Source organism: Watersipora subatra, chromosome 2, assembly GCF_963576615.1.
Source record: "Watersipora subatra chromosome 2, tzWatSuba1.1, whole genome shotgun sequence".
Taxonomy (NCBI): Eukaryota; Metazoa; Bryozoa; class Gymnolaemata; order Cheilostomatida; family Watersiporidae; genus Watersipora; species Watersipora subatra.
Window position 1 is genome coordinate 37,060,298 of NC_088709.1, and position 27,321 is coordinate 37,087,618.

The 27,321-nt window shown below is 36.3% G+C and overlaps 1 long non-coding RNA gene across 1 annotated transcript; it reads left to right on the forward strand.

Moving 5' to 3' along the window:
- The first annotated feature begins 12,421 nt into the window (after window positions 1–12,421).
- On the forward strand, window positions 12,422–27,321 carry LOC137388871 (uncharacterized). Its single transcript, XR_010978040.1, has 4 exons — window positions 12,422–12,520; window positions 24,360–24,546; window positions 25,589–25,765; window positions 27,223–27,321. It is a non-coding gene; the product is annotated as an uncharacterized lncRNA (long non-coding RNA).

Sequence of the window (27,321 nt, forward strand, 5' to 3'; positions counted from 1 at the left end):
AAGAATTTTTGTAGAAGTTATACATCATGACATAAAGCATTAATGCATTATTTTTATGTGAGCATGTTATACCATTAGGATTTTGGTTATTATTATGATTTTATAGTTATACTTTTATGTAGGTTAGTACACTTTCTCGGAAAGGTAGGGGATTGTAAAAAGAAGTCAATTTGTGAATGTAATGTCTTCTCTTGAAAAACAGACGCGCTCATGCATGATAGATCGAAAAAAAACTGTTTATCTATATTCTATAGTTTTGACCGTCAATGTTGTTCGATTCACGTAGAGTAATGTTTTTAGGCTACTAATGTCTGGTTGATGTTGCTGGTTGGAAAGAGGTTACAGAAGCTTGAGCTTTTGCTATTATGTTTCCTGAACGCTTATCTGTAGGTCATAGTCATATTTTCTGTAACAGAGTGTTTTAAAATGGTCTTTGTCGAGTACCTAGCAATGTATCTAAATTTAAAGGACCAAGCTATGAAGGTTATTGCAGCCTGAGCATTTAGGAATTGATGTCAGCAACCTTCCACTCATGATAAAATGCATCTAACATTTATCCACAGTTAAACTGGCATATCCTCTGTTATATTTAGATCAAGCTCATCCTGGAAAATGGCTTGACTACAGGAATCGTGGCGTGAGTGGCAGCAAAAAAGGAGATCTTGTCTGGCCTTTTAATAGAATAGCCTCCGTCTTCACAGAACGTATGTTCATATTCAGTCCGCTTCCTACTCCTATGCTTTCTTCAAACTTGTGCACAATCTGACACAATTGTTTTAAAAATACAGATAGATCTTCAGCATAACATGAATAAAATATTTATCTTTATGTACACAAATTAATTTTTTAATATTACGTAGATTTCTTTTACATTATACCACTAGATTACATAGATACTAAGTATTTTACTCCGTTCGTGTTATATCTCCTAGCTGAAACAAGAATATGTTTTCGGTATTACCATGGTAACACTGGGAATCTGAGAGCTGTTACAGAGCCAATTCTTGTCAGGAATTCTTTGGCCTCTTCTTCTGGTGTAAGAGATAAGTTTTCTGTTTACATTAACCTATTGTTGAGATCTCACTATAGCGATAAGAGGATGTACCCAGCACCTTCAAGGTTGCTACATACAATTTTGTTGTAGAGTGGTCTATGGCGTCAGACATCCATGGACAGTGAGGCAGAAATAGTGCATCTAGCAATCGAAGGTAGGCTAACTGTTGCTAGGCTGTCTGCTTGCTTACATGTAGTGTCATAATGTTACTCACGAGTCAAGTCGTTGTGGTCACTTTCTGACTGCTGTCATTGGACTGTTTGTTTATCAGGTGTTGTTCTTCAGCATTTAAAATGTTTTCACTAGCGTAGTGATAACATGTTTGAAGGCATAAAATACACTTTGTCAAGATCATGCATAATCTCTAAGATCCATTGTATGCAGACATTGAGGCTACTCATGTGAGAAAGGGCATGTTCTTCAATCCTGACCCTTATGTAAAAATACGAGTAGAGCCAGGACAGGATAGGTCTCAACCTGCTCTCTCTTACCACTACAAGGATTTTAGGACATCTGTTTGCGACAATACAACTGAGCCAAGGTGGCACAATGAGGTACATTCTTGTAGTACATGTATTTGAAATAGACTATTACTGTTAAAAATATAAATTTCTCTTCAAATTGGATTACAGTCAAATAGCATTTGAATACTGTCCAACTCCGTAGAGCATTTAAAAAAAATGATGATATTCAAATGAATATACCGTAATACCTCTATTTGAATGCTATGTCGCTCTATTTTTCAACCCTTCCACTACAGTGGCATTTTATTAGAAGTGATGTTCAAATAGACGGTTACGTTGTATTTTTCAACCCTTTTATATTGGCTTCTATTAGAGGTGCCGTTTAAATCAATGTGGTGTTATAATATAGGTTTTACAGTAGTTTCCTAAATGACAACTCCATCTAGCTCAATAGAGCATTTAGAAACATTAATTAACTTAAATGTAGCTTTACAGTTGACAGTCCCATGCAACATAGTAGAGGATTTCAAAACATCTCTCTAACCTGCTTCTAAAGTTGCAGTGATTTTCCAATAACTGATTCGATGATGGAGCAGGTGGGCTATCCAATGTTGGTTCAGCAAGAAATTAGTTTATGGCAGTAGTAGGTTCACTAAAAATGCCTGCCAAATTGAATACAACTAGTATGTAACATGGCTGGAGTACACAATGTTCTACCAAATTATTATATTAAAACAATGCTTCTGTGAACTTGTTAAACAATTTACTGCAATTGTCCTGAGAAATCTATCGGCATCATCCTTACCGGCATCAGTTTTGGTCAGAGAGTGTCTTGTATAATTTTTTTTATAGCGGAAGGATTTAATTTTTGAAACAGAATATGCATAAAGGCTGAATATGCGTTTCTTTTCAATGTCTGTGATGCTCATCATAAAAGAGAGAACCGGAATTTTTCATTCAATATTCTTGTGTTTTCTTTTTTGCCTCCAGACTTGCAAGCCATCTGCTTTCCTAAAATGACTATCCACTAGTTTTTACTAAACTGAAAAACTCTGGTTTACACTGGTTATAATATAATGCATAGCATTATATACATGATATAGCATTATGTACATGATATAGCACGAAAGCGCACATGGTATAAATTGTCAAATGGTACAAATTCGGCTATTAATTGGAACACATGAATAGTATCTTGGTAATCTACATAGAATGTTAGTCACTATTCAAAATTACTGCCTCAAGGATCTTATCCTGATGTGTAGACCAGAGCAAGCCAGTCATCTGTATGGCTGATTTTTTTACTTACAAGAGACTTCCAGGAGATCTTTACTGATCATTGATGCAAGCATAACTAGTTTCTAGCATCGTGTGGGGTTATTACACGTTGACTTTCAAGTCTTCTCAGTCATGAAAAGAAGGAGCAACATCCAAATATGCTAGTTGTAGCGTAAAGCTAGTACAGTTCATCTCATGTCATGTTGGCGGTACAGTTGATGAGCAGTCGGACTTATAGTTTGTCCGTTCAGATAACCACAATTGTAGTTAAATATTTGAATTGCATTCAGTGTATGAATTCCATTCACCAGGCAACTAGAGAATCCCTTTTGATTCGTTAGCAAACAGACAAAGGTTAGTAAAGGTTTACGAGAGCAACCTTTCCTAGGCCATCTTTTCACCATCTGTAGTACATTGAGTCTTCAGGTGATATCGTGGTAAGTCATTTGATGAACTGCTTTCCTGTTTGTTCCAGGCTGACTGTTAGCTGTCAATTAATTGGTCGAACGCCACATGACCACATCTGTGGTACATTGATGTTTAAACCGACAATCATTCCTTATGATGGTAAGCAAAGTAATCTGGCAGGTTTTTGTCTACTTGAAAGGTGTGTTAATTATTATCTGGTAGAGTTTGGTGTTTACTTGAATGTTATGTTAATTGTTATCTGGTAGTGTGGTGTTTACTTGAATGTTATGTTAATGATTATCTGGTAGAGTTTGGTGTTTACTTGAGTGTTATGTTAATTATTATGTGGTAGTTTGGTGCTTACTTGAGTTTTATGTTACTTATTATCGGGTAAAGTTAGGTGTTTATTTGAATTCTGTGTTAATAATAAATTATAATGAAATAAGAAGTGGAAGCTAATAAGTTACTTCATTTTGTCCGTAGATATTACAGCACAGAATACATATTCATTTATTGTCAATGTAATAACAGCATGGAGAGGAAACATCATATTGGGGCAGTAGAATATTTTAAAGTAGAGTTTCTTTTGCGTTCTTTCTGGGTTTCAATGCCTTGGAAACTTCAATAATATACTCTACAGTATAATTGGACTTTAAAGTTTATAGAACGGCTTAATTCTGCAGATACTGATAAATATTTATATGCACTGTAGCGAGCAGGCATTCAATGGATAGGAACCATCTTGGAGAAACAGGCGTAGGCTGCTGCGCCATCACAGACAGTGCAGTAGAGAACGCTGTAGATAGATCTTCTGCCGATATTCTCTCCGATTCCTCTGGGAACAGTGATGTTGAACTTACTGACACGGCTGAAACTCCAGCAATGCGGTGAGCATGAGCAACTTTGTCAGCCTGACCTCCTTATCTACTTGGAATGTTTAAGATCATCGTATTTCAGCAAAAAGAATGAAGTAGCTTGGCGATGTAATTACAGTTGCAAATAGTTAATGTGATTGTTTCTACTTGCATCAGTTTACTGGACATTTAATCTTTTTCGAAATTTTTTTAAAGCATTAGTGCAATAAAATGACTATTAAAATACATGACTACGGACATTGCATTAATTCATGTTTGTGAATGCAAGTAAAATTTTATAGGGTGAGCTCCAGCAAATCTATCTATAACAGCTACAAGTTCACACACACAGTAAATAGTATTTATAGTAAATAGCTACTATCAGTTTTAGTAGCTTTTAGCTCTCTGTATGACAGGCCTTAACTCACTCTGTATGACAGGCCTTAACTCACTCTGTATGACAGGCTTTAACTCACTCTGTATGACCGGCCTTAACTTACTCTGTATGACAGGCTTTAACTTACTCTGTATGACAGGCTTTAACTTACTCTGTATGACAGGCTTTAACTCACTCTGTATGACCGGCCTTAACTTACTCTGTATGACAGGCTTTAACTTACTCTGTATGACAGGCTTTAACTTACTCTGTATGACAGCCCTTAACTTGCTCCGTATGACAGGCCTTAACTTACTCCGTATGACAGGCTTTAACTTACTCTGTATGACAGGCCTTAACTTACTCTGTATGACAGGCCTTAACTTACTCTGTACGACAGCCCTTAACTTGCTCCGTATGACAGGCTTTAACTTACTCTGTATGACAGCCCTTAACTTACTCTGTATGACAGGCCTTAACTTACTCTGTATGACAGGCCTTAACTTGCTCCGTATGACCGGCCTTAACCTACTTTTTCTGCCTGCGGAGATCTAGAACGGTATAGCAGTGGCACTAGTGGTGATAGTTCTGTGCAAACACTTCCTACTGAAATGGATAACAATTCCGTTTCTTCAATACCTCAGGTAATACTGACCTTTATTGATTTATTGAACAGGCATTTATTATTAATTTCAATAACTCTGCACGCATTGTTCAGTCATTGTTAAGTGTCAGTAAGATGCGAATGGATATTTGAATAAATTACAAAGACAATTTGAATCAATGTCGTTGTTTATTTGGCAAAACACAGTTTTGTTAACCTAATAATTATATTACATGTTTTATATAGTATGCTTTTAAGTTGTTGTTGTTAAGGCAGAAAAAACTAGCTGGATTCTGTAAAGTCTGACCTTTTTTAACCAATCAATTTATTCTCTCTCAAAACCAACAGTAAAACTTACACAACAAAATTTCCTTAAAAACGCTAATAATAACAACTAATGATAATAAAAAATCTAACAAGAATGTCATGGCCTTCGCCTGGTAAAGGCTAATTCGCACTCGTCCATTTATTTGTCAATGTGACGCGTTATTTCGTGTGTCTAGCCACAACAGCCTCAACTCTTACACATTTTGACACATTTTTTAAATGTAAGTCAGTGGCTGTCATTTGTTGCTTTTCTTCTTAACGCCACAAAAAACGTAGCGATCATGTATCTTTTGTAATTAACTTGAAACTTTCAGAGCTACAAACTATTTGATACATTTTACATGATTAACTTATGTTTTAGCTCTGTCACAACTGCTAGTTACATTTTTCTTAGTCAAATAGTATTTGAACATTGTGCTTTACCAACTTATGTAAACTTTGTTGAACGCAAATAATATTGAAAGTTAGCCTATCTATAAATTATTTATCTGTAATTTTTAAAAAAGAATTGAATTCTATGTTAGAGCATTAAATGAGGTGTCTCTAGACTATTGTTCACTTGGGGGCAAAATCTGAGTTTTTCAGAAGTATTAAAGACCACCAACTAAGGTGAAATCTACAGTTTGGTAACAGTAATGGTATACAACTTGTTAAGTAAGTTATTGCCATAATAAGTCTACGCCATAATAAGCTAAGGCGGGTAAGGTATATCATGTAACAATTAATTCGATAATGTTTTGCTAGACTAACACAAGGAAGAGCAGCTCGCTAGAAGCAGTAAGCGTAGTGCGCAAGTCTAGATTACTTTCATTGATCGCTTACTAGCATCATATTTCAAAATATTTTATTAGAAAGTCTAGATATCTTTTATCATTTGAGATTCTCTGTACCGTTTTAGGTGATCTGACTGCCAGGATGTTTCAAGATTAAAATTAACATAACTTGATAAATTTGATCGCATTTAAAATGCTCAGAAGAAAATCACTTTTTCAAAAATGACGTCAATAGTCGCACTTCATGTTTGTCCCTCTCGTTGTGACATTGGCTGTTCATTCAATCTGCAGTGTTACACATCTCTATATATAGTGACATATGTTTTATTTTGTATTTGCTCAGGATTGTTTAAATAAAACTTCAAGTATAGTCCCAGATACGTACACTGCTATAGATATTTCAAATGATTTAAAGATATTTTGGTTAGAATTTGTCCCATTGTTTTCCTCTAAATGCTGTGTAAACATATGAGTACCCAATGCTGGTGTGAACGTATGAGTACCCAATGCTGGTGTGAACGTATGATTACCCAATGCTGGTGTGAACGTATACATATCACATATAAAAAATATGCACGACTATTAATGCCATTTTGAGGAAATCTGGGTGCGTTTTTTCTTTCTGAGCATTTGAACTGCGATCAAGTTTTTTCGCCTTTAAATATCTTTAAACATCCTGACAGTCAGATCACTTGAGACAGTAAATGAAATCTCAAAATAGAACAGTATCCTCACATTGTAATAAAATCTTTAAAAACTTGACATAAACCTTTAATGTGAAGCCTCCATTGAGTCTAACAAATGCTAAATATCATAGTTATGAGAGCTTTTTGTTTCACAGCTAACAAAAATTCATCTAAATCGAACTAAATGCAGCGCAAAATAGAATGTTCAAACTACTGAAATTTACCTATTAAGATGCTTGATGTGGAGGCTTTGTTTGAAAAGAAAGTCCTGGCTTGCCCTGATGTTACACCAGAGCAGTTAGCATAGCCTATAAACATTAAACTATTGATGAATATCTTGAGCTATATTTTTCAATAATTGGCCGTAGAGATAAATGCATTCCACATGCTGATGAGGCTACGCAACTTGGTTGTAACGTAACATTTTGTACCTTAATCAAGTGAAAAAACTACCATATTTTTTCTGCAGTCGTAAGGAGTATTCAATTGGAATAAAATGCCACCCATGTGCCATATACATGTACACATACCCACAACGTGTAGGGAATCTGAAAGCGCCCTAGAAGTGATAGCAGTTTGTTTTTTTCCTAAAAAGTCGGAAGTTATGAACCTGACACTCATTGACCAGTACTCTCTTCAGTGCTCACTGTGTGTAGTTATAGCAAGAGGAATAAGATCGCCAAGAAATATCTCAAACATGAAATTTGACTGTTGCTGACAGTGTGTATTGCCAATTCGTTTCAGGTGGCGGTTAATCTCAGTGAATTACCTCCTCACACTGTTGAAAATCGAGGAAAAATACAGATTGAAGCAGTCGAGTCTACACCACATGCGCTGTCATCTGTTGATTCTGATGAGTTAGACATTACTCGGTCTTTCTCAGATCCGTTTGCTATTTACCAGTTAGAGGAGGGGGATGTTGACATCCAAACAGCCAGGAGTGTCCAAGGATGTCATGATCAGGATGATATAAATGGAGGGGTTACTCTAGACAATTCTGATACTATTGCCTCTGAAGATTTTTCTAGCCTAGCTAGGGATGTAGCTATTCCTCAGTTAACCTCATCAAATTATGCAGAGGAGAGCTCACCATCAAACGTTCTCACTTCTAGGGATAATACTGACTCTGTTGTGAAAGCTAGCGACACTAATCAGGCAGAGTCTAACAGCTCATGCACAGCAAGTGCCGATGCTTATGCAATGAGGGACAAAGCGCGTAATACCCAGAAAGTTTCTGAATCTGAAACCACGCAGGCTCAAGTAAAAAGCTGTGATGACCTTGCAATAGATATGCAATATGCTGAGAATACACATGGTAGTGAGGAGATGAAAGGCCGAGGTGTGTATGGAAAAGATGGAAATGATGTAACCATCATCAAAAAAAATAATCTGAAGTTTTGCATGTTTATTAGTTTTTACTTTTATGAACACTTTCATTATTTACCTCCAGACTTTCCTCTGCTTTCACTTTCACCAGAAAACATAAGTAATGTAGCTTGAAAGCACAAATAAATCCAATCATTTTTTTTAGAAAAAGTGAAAGATGAATCATCGGTGTCATCAAACAGCACTGATGGCACTCTCATTACTAGTTCATTGGAGAATCCTCCCGTTCCAAGGCAATCCATACTGAGAGCGTGTGGTGATATTAAAAATGGTAAATAATAAATATGGAAATATTCTTTGTGAAATATTCAATGTTAACGACTCCAACATCCAAAATATATTATAAAAATACATTTATACCCATGATACACACATCTTTAATGATCATATATCATTGTACATGCTCTGCACATCTGCAACAATTATGTAATAACATATTATTGCCAATACCGGAAACTGTCATAAAACAATATATTGTTTTTGTATTATACACATAAACAAGTAGTATTAATTTTAGTGTTTCTATAGATTATATTGGTATGTATCTTGGTATGTAAATATAGGATTTAAACGCACTGTAAATATTCATGGCGTGGTTTCACAATTCAACTGTAGTATAAAAGAGCCAACAGAGTTATATAATGATAATATTTATTGATCACATGACTTTCCTTCTGGAATGTTCCTTATTTAACAGAACTACTGTATATAAAGGATTGTAGAACGTAATAAAAGTGAAATCTATGCACGTAAGAAAAGTGACTAATATTATTACTAGCTCAGTTTTTTTCATATATTCCTATGAATAAAGAGTAAGTAATATATTATTTACCTCAACTATAAGTCTACCATTAAACTGTGTTGTTGAAGTTCTTACTACATCTCTCACTCTCTTGTCTATATGTTGCAGTATAACTTTGACATGGTACTTGCTTGTTCAAATGTTAGCCAAGATTTGCTCTATACATCATCAGCACCTGACTACTAGATATTTAGACCCTCAATAGCTCGGGTAAAGAAAACAGGCTATCAATAGCTGAACAGGCTGAACAATTTTGCTATTCAAACATACGAATGGGTTGCTAATCAACTAAAAAAGGTGGTCTAAAAAAAAAATAAAAAAAACTAAATCAACTGGGTCAGCATAAGTTATTAACAATGACTCAGGTTAGAGCTGAACTGCTGCCGACATCACACAGCTGACCGGGATCTTTGCATGCTGACTGCTGTAAAGAATTTTGAATTACATGAAAAAATATTATGTTTAATCTTTGACCTTGACATCAGACTAGGTGTAGCTGCTGATAGGGTAACTGTCAGCGGCTTTATAAAGGAAGGCAAGTATTTAAACCTGTGAGCAGCTTGCATGGCCCTACACTTAGACTGAGTTTTTCCATACCATGTGAGAGTAATGCATGAGGAGTATTCCCACTGCCCCTCTTTGCTCTGGCGTCAGAAATTCAGCATATTTATAGATTACCATGTAACTACAATTTATCAGGATTTAACTATTCAACATACTCTGAGCTGAGACTTTAATATAAATAAAATGAATGAAATAAATAAGTAAAATGACTTACATTAATATTCAAGAATATGGTGAAAACTCTATACATAAATTATCTGATAAAACAATAATACAGCATGCACAAGAAATATAACAAAATAAAATATAACATAAGACGGTATAGTATTTAGCTATTAAGTAAAACCTCTGGCTCCAGAGAGTACCAGAATTAGTGAATGGACACAAACGGTAACAGTTACTGGAGATGATATAAATATTATAACTAAAAATAAAATGGTAACTAGGTGCACTTTATGATTTCATACACTCACCTTGAAATTTCTTTATAAAAGGAGTAGATGACTCCATCAGGATGCTGTATCGTTATAAAAACAAAAACGTTACTTATTTAGTTATTAATGTTTTGCTAGCCTCAAAAAGGGCACGGCTAGAGCCTGTTGCAATGAGTCAGTGCTTGAATACTATTAATTGATAGGAAAACCCAAAGTGACATAAAATTATTTCTACTGTTTTAGTTACTAACAGCTGGTTTTCATTCACTGCTACAAGAAAAATGTGGTGACCCAACTATTCTCCTACTGTGTCTGGCATGTGTTCATACATTCGACCTTGTCATGTTCAGCTGCGGTTCACATGCAGAAATTCATAAACTGCCATATGTTCCTTTAAATATTAGAAGTTTACCAAAATGATTGAATTTCAATATCAATTTGAATAGCTACCAATTTCAATGTATTGAATAATTCTGGAAACCTAGTCAACAGATCTTACCAATGAGCTCCAGAGTTAATCACTTGGATTCAGGAGGAGATCACACCGACTAACTTGTTACCTTATTAATAACTAGGGCTCTGGCAGTCTAGTAAGCTATGAGAGATCATCATGTGTGCCAATAAAATACAAACAATTACTCTACCATCTATACTCAATAATTCTAAACTACTGGAAGGTGAACAAGAAGCACGCATGGTATTGATGCAGAACGCTGCGAGTTCATATCCTGCGTGATATAATCTTTTTTCAAATGTAACCCTGCGCTTTTATACAGACAGACATGGTTCTTATTATAGTAAATATTACAAGTAATACCCATCAGTCACATTGTTGTTGATAAATTTGATGATGCTTCATGTATATAGAAACCCTTGTTGAGTAGCAAGAGCAGCCCGTATTGTAAGCACTCACCTCTATTATATGCTCTGGTTAATAAGTATTTGCTTTGCTATTGTTACCTGCTTATCTTTGCCAAAACTTAGAAAATCAACTAGCTTTAAAATAATGTTTACATTACGAGCCTGCAGAAAGCATGTGCTCCTAAAGCCTGGTTCCCATATCGGCTGCGAGACTCCGGCGGTAATAATGTGCAGCAAATCGTTTGCGACGCTAGGCTCCGGTGGCTTCTGTTCACATAAAGCTGCATCGCTAATAACCGAATAAAGAATGTTCGCTCGCTATGCTGTTTCGATAATGCTGACCTTTACCTGTACAGTGCACTTTGAGAAGGTTTTGCCTGCGGCTCTCGCAAAATTTGAATAGCTCTAAACTCTTGCGTTGACTGCCGGCAACTACCGGCGGTACCCGGCGTGTAGGTTCACAATTCATCTCTGATAGCCTGCAGTGCTGTCGCCGGTGCTGTTGCCGGTGCTTTGCGGCATATATTGGAACCGAGCTTAATAGATATTGATATCCCACCAAATGTAGGGGTCAACATATTTATATTGGTTATAAGACCTATAAAAAATAATGCAGCATAAATGATTTGAACTCGTGATTGTCAGCCCGCAAGACCAACCCACCAATTACTGCGTAACCCAATTGCCTTCCATGTGTTAGAACTATTGTGCATATGCTTATTATCTGCCCTTTTATTTGACACTCCTGTCATGCTCTCAAACCAAACTAGACTGCCGAGGTACCACTAGCTTTTGTTATAATGAAAGTGTGTATGTCCATCTATCTGAAGTCACAGTTAGAAGTTGGGATAAAATATTGCTTCATACTGGATTCACACTTGTGACACTCGGTTTAGTAGTCAAACACTCTAACACCTGCACTAATCAAACAACCTGAGTACCTCATCACTCATCATCAACATCATCGCACACTCCAATGGAGACATCTACAAGATCAACAGGTCCACTGACTCTTTATTTTGACAGTCAAGGCTCCTAGCTGTATGAAGTGCAGGCCACAGGGCTGAGAAAAACATAAACTGAACATAATTGAAACTAAAATAAACTGACAGATTCAACAGTGATGTATGATTGGGTGCAAAATAATTTTGCATCACGTTGTTCTTCTAAAAGTACACGTAAAAGTATAGAGGCAATTTCATGGCAGGTCTAAACCTCATGGGCTTACATAGAGCAAAACCATTCATCCTGTCTACTGGTGTCAATACGCGACTGTTGGCATGTAATGCTTATCAATCAACATCTGCTGTTAGCCCTGTCACTATCTCGGTCTATGCATTTATCATGCCTTGCAATAAATAATTGTTTTGATAGACTTTAACGCATAGCGTAATATCCTTACACTCATGCAGGCAATCGTACATACATGTAGTTATTTTCACCGTAAACATAAGTAATCGTGGCAGCTTATAGGCTATTAGCCAATAACGTACGAATATCAATGATATATCGATATACGCACCGGCACCTTACGCCTAGAATAGCTTAATGCTAGGGTCACGGGCAATACATTAGTCACTGAAGCGCGCATTTCGTTTGCAATTGTTGTTTACAACCGAAAAGTCCCACCATAGTACAGGAAAAAGCAGGTAATCTGCGACTATGTATTTATTTCCATCACATTGACTGTAGAGTAACCATGTTTCTACAAAGCTCAAATAAAAAACACTTAGCCTACATAACTGATTTATGCAACTCTTGCTTAAAAACCCATGGGTGGATATGGAGAATTTACGTTATGTGTAACTAAAAACTAACACAAATCCACACACGACATCAGTGTTGAATGTGCTTTGTCATTTTAATCTATTTTGACTATATTATTCAGTTTACACACTTTTGCTTAGCTTGTGGGAACTGAATTGATCATTACTGGTTCAAGTACTAGAGAAGGTTGTTGTATGGAAATACTGTGAAAACAAGATACCGATAGGGAATGTAGCCAGACCACAGGATAAGCATATAATACGTTCAAGCAGCAAGACGCCAAAGGACATTAAAAGATTCGATAATTAGAAAATGTCAATTGAAAATTATGAACTTCAGAATTGGAAGAAATCAATCATAGAAATTGCGTCAACACTAGATAGAGAACATGCCAAAGAGAAACCGAAGCAGTTAGACCTACCAACCACTATCATCAAAAGGCCACCATAAAAACATTAGAGACGAGTCAAATGAGTCACATATAGATCTGCCACTTCTGTCAAACATGACCTAGATACCAGGAGTAAGTCACGAGCTCCACCCTACATGTCAACATCACATGCACCAGCTGAAGACTTAGGCAAACAAGATATCTTCACACGCCTGACAGAAAGCATCGAACCTTAACACTCTACCTACACCCACAGGCTAACCATCCTACATGCCAGACATCTATAAAAGAGAACAGCTCCAATGACTCAGCACCTCCTCTATCCCCATCTCTATCTCCGGCTCTAGCTTGAGTTCTGGCTCTCTCTCTTCCCGAGGGCCCCATTGGACGCTTTCCCATCTGCCTGCTGAGGAGCCTTTCTCTTTTCTCTACCAATGGAGCCTCCTTCTCCTCCACCAGCTGAGCCTCCTCTACGCCACTATCTCAACTGTCGACACTCTCTACCTATGACCTCTCACGACTCTCGTTTGACTATCGAAACTCGCAGCCGCATGGACCGAGCCAAGCAAACACAGACGACCGTTCGAGTAAGGATGTAATTTTTATTAGCTCTTCTAATTGTTTTGTCATTAATGTTATTGTTTTAGAATTTTGTTAGTTGTGTATTTTAATTGTTTGACTTATAGAATAAAGAAGTAACTTGTACTGGTAAATATCAGCATTACTTACGATAGCTTAACACCTTCACTATACCTGAACCAGTAATAATCAAATTAGCACCCACAAGCTAAGTAAAAGTGCACAAACTAAACATAGTCAAAATAGAATAATATGACAAGCAAATTCAACACTGATGTTGTGTGTGGATTCAGATTAGTTATGCATAACATAATTTCTCCACAACCACACATAAAAAGGTGTTAAGCTATTGTAAGTGCCAAGTTATGGCTAGATTAATTGGTTCAAAGTGTATGATTATATTTTATAGGCCTAGTATAAAAACAATGGCTGCTGGAAAAATACGTTTTTCGACCGAAAATCCTCGAAACTAAACGAAATGACATAACATCACTCTTTCTTTAAACAAAAAAGAAATCAAGCAGAAAAGCTAAGCAAGTATGAGTATTAAACATATGAAACCTACGTAGCAAAAAATTAAAGCCAGACATGACTATTTATATAACACTCAATAAACTAACCAAGTTGGGGGTACGAAAAACTATATGAGTACTAGTAGGTACTAGTAGTACTAAATGATTACTAGTACTAAACAGAAACAACGACGAAATAACTAAAAGGATGATTATTGAAACTACCAGTTAGAAATCAAAATCAAACTAAAACCTTTTGACAGGTTTATGTTTGGAAGAATTTAGTCTTTAAACCTAAGCAGCTTTCCCACAATTTTGCCTGACCTAGTTAATGGCACTCATAAATTTGACTCTTAAAACTTTTCAAAGTCTGCACCTAGCGTTGCTTTGCTGGTAGAGGAATTGCCCATAGCTATGTCTCTGTAGGAGAGAGTCGTGTTGGATTTTGAAACAACTTTGGGAGTTGAATGGCATGATTACTTACCACGATCTGGTTTATGGCTTTGCGCTACTTCGCTTTCTCAACTTTGCTCTACTAACCCTTCAGTTGAATCTGGTCGCAACTGCTCTCTATTTCATTTGATCATTATTCCAGTAACATCATTCTCTATGTTGTATGACTGAGTGGATGTATCATGACTTACCAATGTTGCCTTTTCCCACTTACTTTGCAAATATCTTAATCGTACTGGTTGACTAGTCTTTAGCAGTCTTCTCATGGAAAGTTTTGCCATCTTGTTGCATTTTCATCTTTTCTGTTTCGTTTATAAGTTCGGTATGTATGTCTTTCTGATCATATGCTCTAGGGCACGGACATCATCGCTTTATTGGGATCTCATCATAAAGGCTTTTGCTTTGTGAGGATTGTGCAGGGGATAGCAAATCTGTATCAATGGGTGTGTTTTGCAGCATCTGTAGGACATGCAAAATGCATTGTCCATCTTCTGCAGCTTTAATCATTGTTTTCTTCACTGTCTGTATGGCTCCCTCAACCAGTTCATTCAACCTTGAATAACCTTGGGCAAGAAATTTTTGTGAGTGATGTCTATGTGCTTCATGAAAGTTTTGAATTCAGTTGAGTTGTACTGAAGGCCATTATCTGACTGAATTACGCCAACTCGGCCAAAATCTGCTAAATTTTTAGTAAATTCAGTAATTATTGTCTTCGTGGTCAAGTCTTCTGGTTTTGACACATTGACCCATTTCAAATAGTAGTCTATATTTAGTAGACATTGAGTGACTTGTGAGTGAAATATGTCACTGCCTATTATCTGCCAGGGATGATCAGGTATTTCGCTGGAAGTCAAAGGAGCATGGCATTGTGCTGTATCATGTTGCTTGCAAACTAAGCATGAGCTGATGCAGGCTTCAATTTGCATGTTTATGCCAGGCCGAAACAATGCAGGTATTGCGTGTTGCTTGGTTTTTGTGATGCCTTGGAGACTTTGATGTCGCTGACTGATTATTTCAGCTTGTTTGACCTAAAGCACTATTAATCTTTTACCCAAGAACAACAGTTTATTAAACTCAGATATATTAACCTTATGTTGCCAGTCTGGCTTGACTGACTGACCAACCCATGAAACATTTGTGAGCTCTTCCGTAAGCTTGGATAAATAAACTCTGAATCATCAAGTATTGACACAAATAATTTGCACTTCCAACTTCAACTGAGCATATTTGACATTGAGTCTTCACCTGCGAAAGAACAATGTATGACAATTCCTGAGTCTTTAACAACCTTCCTGCGAAATTTCAAAAAGATGTACTCATTAGCATCAACTGATGTACTTAATAACTTACCTGGTCCAATTAAGTATTTCTTTTTTGGTCTCATCATGTGCTATACACTATAACCCAAACAACATTCAGAGTATAGCCTAAGCACCTCGTCGCACATCATGAACATTGCTTATTCCAATGGAGACATCTATAAAACCAACAGGTCCGCTGACTCTTTTTTTGACAGTTAAGGCTCCGAGCTGTAAGAGACTGAAGTACAGGGCAGAAAAACATATAAACTTAATATAATTGAAGCTAAAATAAATTGACAGATGTTATTTGTTGCTGATCTGGTGTATGCTGACTGCTACAATGTTTCAACAGTCCTAATTCTGGCTGCCTCCTGTTATATTGTTGATATCCCTCTCCTTGTGCTTGACACTCTGTAGAGTTGCTGACTTCGTTGAATACCTGTTAGTATTTGTTGTAGCCAGTTACTCTCTTTTATATTAAGTGGTGTTGATAACTAATATCCATTATTTAGTTGGAATTTTATGTTTTCATTCCTAAGCTCTTCATTACAATGGCCAGATAATTCCCAATCCAATTGATGTCCCATACATTCACATCGCATCAGCTGTGATGGTTGGACAAATCCCATACTTGATATTTCCGGCAGCATAGCAATTGCTCTAGGTTTTCATATTTGCTGATTGGTCAAATATCGTTTTAAACCCTGACACATATTAGCCGTCAGGTGAAGCCAGACCCTAGCTTAAATATTCATGCCGAATCCGTCCTAATAATCTGCCATTTATTGGTTGCTTTGTGCGTAGCCCTCGGTCTTTATCAGTTTTTCCCAGCAGTGATCCTCATCTCAGTTCAATAACATTGGTTACACGCCTCTGTGTCATGTTTTTGGTTTTTCCGCTGAGTACATTTTGTGTGGCGGTCTCTTAATGCAGTGTCTCGTCGCGGCTAGTTAGTAGCTAGTCTTATTGTGCGACAGTTATTGGATGGCTTTCCATCGTTTGGCAAATTTGTCCCAGTTTGAGGAATGTCAATTATCCCTCTATCAGTTGTGATCTAGTCACCCCGGGGTTCATAATCATATTTTCGTAGGTTTCTATAGTTATATACTCGTGCAATGGTCACCATGGTGCTGGAGTTGAATCATTTCATCTTAACAGTATTTAGCTGGATTGCATACTGGCTTGTTTGTCCTTTCATGTAAGTTGCCTATAATCATTCGGAATCCGTATATTCATAGTCACTTTTAAATATCTAGCCTTGTATATGCCATAGCATCAAGCTGTAAAGTACATGTATATATGTATATGTAAAGTTATTAGAAGGTCATTCGGAAAATATATTGTGGTTGCTGTATCATTGCGATAGTCAACCATATTGAATATAATTATATATATATATATATTTGCTTATTAATTCATGTAAGTTGCTTATAATTATTCGGAATCCGTATATTCATAGTCGTTTATCTAGCTGTATATATGCCATAAGATCAAGCTGTAAAGTACATGTATATATGTATATGTAAATTTACATAATTTACATTAAGTTATTAGAAGGTCATTCAGGAAATATATTGTGGTTGCTGTATCATTGCGATAGTCAACTGTATTGAGTATAATTATTTATATATTTGCTTATTATTTCATGTAAGTTGCTTATAATTATTAAGGATCCAAACATTCTTTTTGTAGGTTTTATGTTATTAAGTTTTTTGATTGTTTTATGTTTTGATATATATATTCATGTTAAGCTGGGCGCTGTAAGCTATTTTTATTCGTACTCTCTCTCATCATCATAAATATAATTTGTCATCCGCTTTTGTTGTACGATCTCGTAGCTCATATCTTCTATTCACTCTATATAGTGGTCATTCTCTCACATTCCAGAATCAGTGTTTTCCTCTATATCTGGTATCTCCTTTGCGTTAGTTCTGTACGATGTACGAGGGTGAAACATTTTCATGTACAAGTTTTAATCGCTTTACTGAAACTCAGCTTGGTTTTGCAAAGGGCTTGATACACGGTACTATGTTTGCTGTGACATCTGTTCGATACAAAGTATGAAACAGGCTCAGGTACTGACTTGAAAGGGCTCGGCTACAATTTTTGCCAATCTCAAGTCTGAATAGGCAGCATCTACCTCCTATTTTGAAAGATATGTCTGTTGCTTGTTGATTGTAATAGTCTACATGTTTTAGTTTGAGAAATTCTTATATTTCTTGCATTCAACAGCCATATAAAAAATATACGCACAAACCACGTGTAAGTTGGTGAAGTCAAGCTACTAGCAGTTTTACACAGAGTATGAATGACAGCCAAAGACACTGAAATATTTAAAAACATTTTTTCCTAGGTGTTATTGACCTCTGACAATCTTTCTTCAGTGTTTCTACTTTGACTTTCTAAAGTCTGAGTGTCTTCTCACTAAATTATTACACAGACTGTTACTTCTATCTCTACAGGATGGTGCTGCCTCGATGTAGAAACAGCGCTAATTTTTTAATTTTCCGATTCGTGAGAGTTTAATCTTCCCCCATCATGACACTCTCTCATACGGTTGAGCTCGGCGACAAAGAAATCATCAAGATAATAGAGGAGTACATAGCAAATAAACAGGTTGATATTGCCCTCATATGCTTGGAGAGAGAGAGAGTCGGGAATCATTAATGGTATGTCCTGAATATGGTTCTGGTTGAAAGGGATACCTCGTTGTCATAAACCATGTCTAAAACCATTCATAGGCTTGTCTCTCCGTCAGACCTTCCACCAACAAGTTTGCTGAAAACTAAGTTAAAATTCAAGTAATAGTATTCTTTTCTGACCTTCGCGCTATTACAGTGTGGTAATTATATAATAATTGTATGATATTTACATAGTATTATATAATAATTGTATGATAATGACATAATATTATATAATAATTGTATGATAATCGCATAGTATTATATAATAATTATATGATAATTACATAATATTATATAATAATTGTACGATAATTACATTATTTTGTAATAGTCGTATGATAATTGAGTAATATTATGTAATAATTGTATAATAATGTAACTATTATATAATAATTGTATGATAATTGAATAATATTATATAATAGTTGTATGATAATTGAATAATATTATATAATAGTTGTATGATAATTACACAATATTATATAATATATAAATAATATTGTACAATAATTGTATGATAATTACACAATATTATATAATACTTGTATGATAATTACATAATATTGTATAATAATTGTATGCCGTATAATCTTAATGCGGTATGATCAAAGCCCTGTCTGGCTGTCTGAAGAGACAGGTAGATTATGAAAAAAGGATTTCACCAGGTGGGATTTGAACTCGCCACATTTAGCTCAGTAGACAGACACTCCAACATCTACACCATTTGACCGTTTTGGCTTATTACACAATAACTAGTACAGTTTTTGGTCTTGTGCACCGTGAGATAACGTAATCACTCATCACTATCGTTTTGTAGGGAAAGACGGGGCACAGTAAGCCAATTTTGGTTTGTTTCTCAAATAAAATATAAGTGACTGCTTGAATTGAGCTTAAACTTGGTCTATAAAAATTTAACATGTTGTTATTATTGTATTTGAATTGTAATGATTCACTTTGGATCAATCGCGAGATTTTATTGTTTTTGCAACATTTTACACCTGGCTCACTTTGCTCCACTACCGAGGCAAGGTGAGCCACCCAATGGGGCAAAGTGAGCCATAGCAATAAATATGTGATTTGATTGCACATAATATATATTTGATATCTTTTAACTGTTTTAAAACATTGAGTGTGACAATTGTCTAACTAAATTTGACTTATGACTAAGACAGAACATGGTAAACTAATTATACATAGTTTATAACATAAAATGTGGGAGCAAGTCGTATGAGCATTATCGTGAAATAATGTAGTAAAAAGTGTGTCGCCTACAGTCTCTATCAGCAGTGTTATTGAGAATAGTTTATCTTACAGTGTAAGCAGATAAATCTACTCTGAATGTAGTTCGATTTCTAACCCTCAGAGTCCCACCAGTGTTTACTGGCTGCCCAAAAAATATAACTATAGATTCAAAGTCAACATCATACACGTCTTCCTCCTCTGGATAAACAAAGCAGTTTCCAGCTTTTCTTATGAAACTGATGGTAACTGAGTTTTCATTACATTTCATGACTCTTCCTGCATAATAAACATTAAAGATTGACTTGCAACAAAATTCACATTACAGTTATTTGCTATCAAAACATTCACCATGTCTTACTCTGCTGTGTTGTAGTTCCAAAATAGGTGGAAATGGATTTACAAACTCTTAAAAGCTCAAAAACGAACAGTTAATCGCGGTCATTACGAGACCGCCATAAATTAGAATCTCTTTCCAAAACGGCTCAAATGGGACGTAGTTGTACCAGATGGCTTCTGTTTACACTTTCACGCAACCTCATTCGTCGAAATATTTTCACAAATATACTTCATGCATTCAATGAAACCATGTCTATTGTCCTCACATGTCTATTTCATCGTCATTGTAATGCTGTCACTTTCAGCACTGATAACTTATAACCTACCGTGAGAATTTATTTAATTTTTTAACCTTAGCTCGAAGGAGTACATATCATTGTCTGGTAAACATGACGAGCCTGTTGGTCACCTGTGATAATCAAAATATGTTGCAAAAATTATTCACGAAGTATGGGTCACATGATCAGTTTACGACTAGATGATTAGTTCAAGTCGAAACAAAACTGTAAAGTAGCGATCATCTATATTTGATACGGTCTTTTGATACCAAATAACTGTAATGTGAATTTTGTTGCAAGTCAACCTTAGCCAATTCCGTACCAAACTAAAACATGATTATTGATGTTAATATTGTCCCTAGTAGGAGGTACATCTTTACTTTCATCTTTATCTGGACTTTCTTCATCAGAACACAATAATTATTAGCCTAACTCTTCTTCCTCTGATGAAGAATCTGTTTGCTCTTTTTTCTTAGTTTTTCTTGTCTTGTTCTTAGTCACAGTTACTTTGGATGTTTTTAGCGTAGATCTAATCCAAGTAGACACATGTTGCTACACTTTAAACACCGGCTCACCTGCTTTCTTGTTTCTTGACCAGCTTGGTGGAATACTCAAGTCATTAGCCATGCTGTATTTGTAAGCTAGTTCACATACTTTTTCAGTAGATAAACCTTAAAATCTGTTGTCTAGATTTTTTAAATGGCTAGCCAACTCTTCTTACTTCTCATGCAACACCTGAGATCTACGAGATCTCTCATTCCTGCGCGAAGAGACGGTCACTTAGACGATGTTGTACAATAATGCAGTAACTTAAACAACTTTTTAGTTAAATGTAAGATTAGCTTGGTTAGATGCCAAGCTCATAGAACATGGTCACACATTATTTAAATTATATCTATAAATTAAACAGGGTACATAGAACACTTGGGCACCTGCTTGTCCTGTCATGTTGAAAAAATACTTTTTCTGGAATATCCTTGATGTGCACCAAGCGATTAGCTAGCCTTGGATGAGAAAAGAAAATGTGGTGCATTCTTCTCTTGAGGTTGAAAGGTAGTTTTGTCAACCCAGTTTATCGTACATCACAGTGTGAGAAGGAAATTTATCACAAACTCTCTTGTACACCAGAGTACAGGGTTACGATGCATTAGAACGGAACTGCGTCAACGAAGTGCAGTACGCAATAATTTTGCAATACATTACAACTTTCTAATTCACAGTAGACATCCACTGCTACTGTGCTCCTGTTTCACATTGCCCATTGCTATATATTGGGCATTCACTTTTATGAAGCATTACCTGACAGGCACCACTTCACGCACGCATGCTCTGAATGCACATTCTTCATAACATGAAACTGCTTGTGTACTGCAACTGCTGATTAGTATGAAGTTGATACTGTGGACCAGCTGACAATCCTGACTTTCCAAGCCTCTATACTGCATTGTGTACCATTTTTCACATACTGTGTTTAGCCAGTTCATGTAGGATACTCCTACTCTCACATCCTTTCATAATAGGAAGTCAGTCTGGCATTATCACAATTCTGATCGATGCAATTGAGGTTTTTGTGTTGTATTCTCTATAACATAATATGTTAAAAACGAGATAGATTTTTGCATTTCAACCATATAGCTAATTGTGATCAATTTGTTTGCCCACTCGTACTCAACTTTGACAGCATTCACATCTCGCCATCGTGCTGTGGTTGTGTCAAAGTCAACTTAATATTTGATTTTGTGATGAGTTTTCACAAAAATTGTGCTTAGGATGTATGTATGGTGTACTACTAACATTCCTACTACACCTTGCACTGCGAAATACACATTAGCAACACTCTCATAACATCTAGCACTGCACATTGTGCGGAAGGCAACCTAGCCACTGTATCAATACCACTTATCCCACGACCAACCACGAGCGAAGCGATTGTTTGAGAGCTTTATGATAAATGCGTATGTGCACACAACTCACGAAAATTATTTATGAACAGCCGTCGCAAACCTTTGTACCGAAATCTCATCAACAAATTTAACCATTTTTCAATGGAGTCGTTTAAGTATAATAACGATACAAAACACATATAAACCTTTTTAAATATATTGCCAAGTCTTTGAAATTTGTAGACAATATCCTAAAACTAACCCATCTGATCTGATTATACATAAATGGACAGATTAATTTAGCCTAAAATCGTCATTAAAACTTTGACAGGCTTTTTTTCATCAAAGTTAAGACCGGACAACGAAACGCCGACAAGGCCGCGCGATAGAGAGTAGAACTATTAAGTCGTGTGCATTTTACGAGAAAAACGTGCACATTTCACCAGTCTATGGCATTGTCCAATTGCTGAAGGTTTCTGTAACTAACGTAGAAGTACTGAAAAGTAATAGTTTTTTTTGCCGATTTCAAAGTAACCGACATTTTGGACACTTATAATGATTACTTTGGTATTCCAACTGATGTTCGAAGCAGTGAAAGTAAATGAAATGACAATGATATTTCTCTAACGATTCTTATAAGATTATTACAATATTTAATTATAAAAATAATTATTCGATTTTAAAAGATTTAATTATAAGAATAATCATTCGAATTTACAAGATCGAAGTATATAGTGACCGATGTTGGGCAGTATGTTACTGTTATTATTTTTTCTAAATAATTTTGTTAAATAGATATTCTAAAAATCTAAATAAATATCACAACTTCTTGATATTGGTTGCTATGACGTTTTGAAATGTAAACGAAATCGTGCATTGGTTTTCTATTATTACTGTATTACTATATTAATAATATTGGTTATTCTAATAATATCAGTGCATTTTACTTCTAATATTGCATTTCTCCTATTGCAGAGGAGAGAGATATATAATATTTTCCTTTTATTGTTGTTGTCTGTTGTACATAATAATGCCCAGTACATTACAGCTACCATTGCAGTTACCTATAATTGCACTGCAGTGCCATTTGATTGCCAATATTGCATTTCTCAACCATCAGTACCCTTTCTTTTTTCCAATATCATTTTGGTCGTGGGCTGTATGACAGGGAATTTCTAATTATGAAATTCATGTTGAACTTTCATGCGCATACTAGTAGACGTACCACTAGTAAGTTGATTTGTGGGAAAGAAAAGTTGTAACAATACTTCAGTTTATTTAGTTTTTAAGAAATTATCAGAACAAGTTAACCTTTTATGTCCTATGTTTGACTATGTTAGTGTAAATCTTTCGCATAACTAAGGAGGTTGTTTTTATTCTTACTGATTTTTCATACATCGTCTAGGTGACCATCTCTTTGAACAGGAATGAGATGTCTCATTCACGATTCTTCTGTGTTTTCATGCTTTGAATGGGTTAGGAATTGCCCTACCATTTCATCAATTCGGAGTTGCACTATTTAGATCATTCCAAGATGAGCGATGTATTCCTCAAAATAAAACTTGTTAGAGTTTTTCTAACTTTTTTCATATCAGGGTCACTTTTCAATTCATGAGTAGCCAATCGCCAGATCAAAATAAGAAATTATTTCATCATCTTCATATGAGCAACCCATCATTTGCATGTAAATATTAATATGAAAGTAACAGGTCCAGATGAAATGGTATGGAGAAGCAGTAGAATGTTTTTGTAGCCGATACCCGCATGGCTGTGTGAAGTACGCTGAAATATTTTTTACCTCTACTGGGGAGAGCTTAGCTGAGTATTATCAAATCCGATCCATCAGCAGTCAGCCTTTCTGTGATACTGAATAGTACTCCCACCTTCAAGAGACAAATACCCTCACATAAATTTATCGAAGCGAAATGGTCTGGAATAGGTTTGGATTCGTCTGTTCTTGTGATTTGGAGTGGAAGCAACTCCAAATCTATTCAAATCATGGAAACGCTCTGATTCTCAGGTGCTTTGATTCTGCTCTCATATTAATTTGTGATATTTGTAGGTGTTTTCTCAAAAGATGGACTTTTTCTCCGGCAGCTGATTCTTGATGGTCACTGGGATGATGTGCTTGAGTTCCTTCTGCCGCTCCATGGGGTGGAGGGCTTTGACAAAAACGCTGCCTTTACCTCATTTACAAGCATAAATTCCTGGAACTCCTTTGCATAAAGTTGGATCCTGGACCGTTACAGGTAAGTTGTCCTGACAGGTAATTACATGTGATAGTATCTGACAGGTCATTACATTTGAGAGTGTCTGACAAGTCTTTACAGGGTAGTGTGTCTGACAGGCTATTACATGTGAGAGTGTCTGACAGGCCATTACATGTGAGAGTATCTGACAGGCCATTACATGTGAGAGTGTCTGACAGGCCATTACATGTGAGAGTATCTGACAGGCCATTACATGTGAGTGTGTCTGACAGGCCATTACATGTGAGTGTGTCTGACAGGCCATTACATGTGAGAGTGTCTGACAGGCCATTACATGTGAGTGTGTCTGACAGGCCATTACATGTGAGAGTGTCTGACAGGCCATTACATGTGAGTGTGTCTGACAGGCCATTACATGTGAGTGTGTCTGACAGGCCATTACATGTGAGTGTATCTGACAGGCCATTACATGTGAGTGTGTCTGACAGGCCATTACATGTGAGTGTGCCTGACAGGCCTTTACATGTGAGTGTGCCTGACAGGCCATTACATGTGAGTGTATCTGACAGGCCATTACATGTGAGTGTGTCTGACAGGCCATTACATGTGAGAGTGTCTGACAGGCCATTTCACGTGGGAGTGTCTGACAGGCCATTACACGTGAGTTTGTCTGACAGGCCATTACATGTGAGTGTGTCTGACAGGCCATTACATGTGAGGGTGTCTGACAGGCCATTACATGTGGGAGTGTCTGACAGGCCAATACATGTGAGTTTGTCTGACACTCACATTACATGTGAGTGTGTTTGACAGGCCATTACATGTGAGAATACATATAATTATAGTTACAACTACACGTGCCATGAAGTTGTCACTCATTGACTCACTGTTTTCTTGAAAAAAACACTTTTAGTTCTGATGCTACTTTGTTTGGATGTTTAGTTTCTTCAGTTTTTGTATTTTCGATTAAACACAGTCTGTTTCTGACATCTGTGATTGGCTAATGTCTTCCTTGGCTGTCATTCCATCATCATCCCTGTGGTTGGCTAGCAATCATTATTTTTTCATTTTGTTCATACAGAACCATGACTCCACATTGGACGAGGTCGTCAGCTGCCTCACTGAGTTAGAGCATCTTTGTTCTGATAGTAAGGAGTATGACAACTTGTGCTTTCTATTGACTCTTCCCTCCATTTCCTCTGATCAGGCCTACAAGAATTGGAACCCTTCCAGCGCCCGTATCAACTGCTTTAACGAGGTCGGCTCTCCATGTTGTTTTATTGCATGGGGTTACTTAGTCAGTGGGGTTATTATCTACACTCCTTGCTTTGTACAGTTACATGCTCTCCATGTTCCTATTGCATGGGGTTACTTAGTCAGTGGGGTTATCATCTACACTCCTTGCTTTGTACAGTTACATGATCTCCATGTTCTTATTGCATGAGGTTACTTAGTCAGTAGGGTTATCATCTTCACTCCTTGCTTTGTACAGTTAGATGCTTTCCATGTTCTTATTGCATGGGGTTACTTAGTCAGTGGGGTTATCATCTACACTCCTTGCTCTGTACAGTTACATGCTCTCCATGTTCTTATTGCATGGGGTTACTTAGTCAGTGGGGTTACCATCTACACTCCTTGCTTTGCACAATTACATGCTCTCCATGTTCTTATTGCATGGGGTTACTTAGTCAGTGGGGTTATCATCTACACTCCTTGCTTTGTACAATTACATGCTCTCCATGTTCTTATTGCATGGGGTTACTTAGTCAGTAGGGTTATCATGTACACTCCTTGCTTTGTACAGTTACATGCTCTCCATGTTCTTATTGCATGGGGTTACTTAGTCAGTTGGGTTATCATTTACACTCCTTGCTTTGCACAATTACACTTCAGTACTAACATTTGTAACTATACAGTAATCCATCACTACTTCCTGGCTCACCATTCACGGATTCAGTACTTCACAGTAGAAAATTTTTGTTAAAATCGAGAGAAAATTAATTAAAAACCATTTAAAAAGTAAAATACATAAGACACATCAATCTCATGAATTATAAACATGTGACTTCCTTCTCACAACGAACCGAGTTAACACAAGTATGAATATTCAGGTCAGATGAAGTCCAAACTACGTTCATACTATGTAAGTGTATTCTGTGGTTTTAAATACTGGGACTGGGGTTGAAATATAAACTGTAGGTCAATCAATATAACTTCAAATTACTTATTATATAAGAAATCAATACAATATGTTTAGAAAGCAGTGTAAGTGTTTTGGTGTTAAAATTTTGGTTCTTACATATACTTTAAAACATAAGCTTTTATTTAGCAAATTTTCACTTATCACTGGGACGCCGGTTCCCCTTGACAACCTTATATCAACTGTACTTGAATATTCCATGTACACAGTTAGTATAGATAGCATGAGTTCCATTAACTTTGGCTGTGCTAAATGATAGATACAACCTTTGGCCTTAGTGAAGTTTTGATCACACATAGCCTAATGATACAATTGAACAACATTTTTACCATGAGGGTAAATTTATCAAAACCATTGCTTGGCGAGGAGGTTTTTAGCCCTACCAGCAATAACTACAACCTGTACAGTATATTGAGCAAAAATTACAAATCATGGATGTAGGGAATGTTTAAACACGATGTTTGAGAAGGTTTTATGTTCTTATTTTGCTGTCAATATTGTCTCTGTTCTTTCAGCTATACCCACTGGTCAGCAGGTTCATCGGGCTTGAAAAGGCAGCACCGAGCAATTCATCAGCTAAACACGACAGACTAGTTAACCTGCTTGCTAAAGGT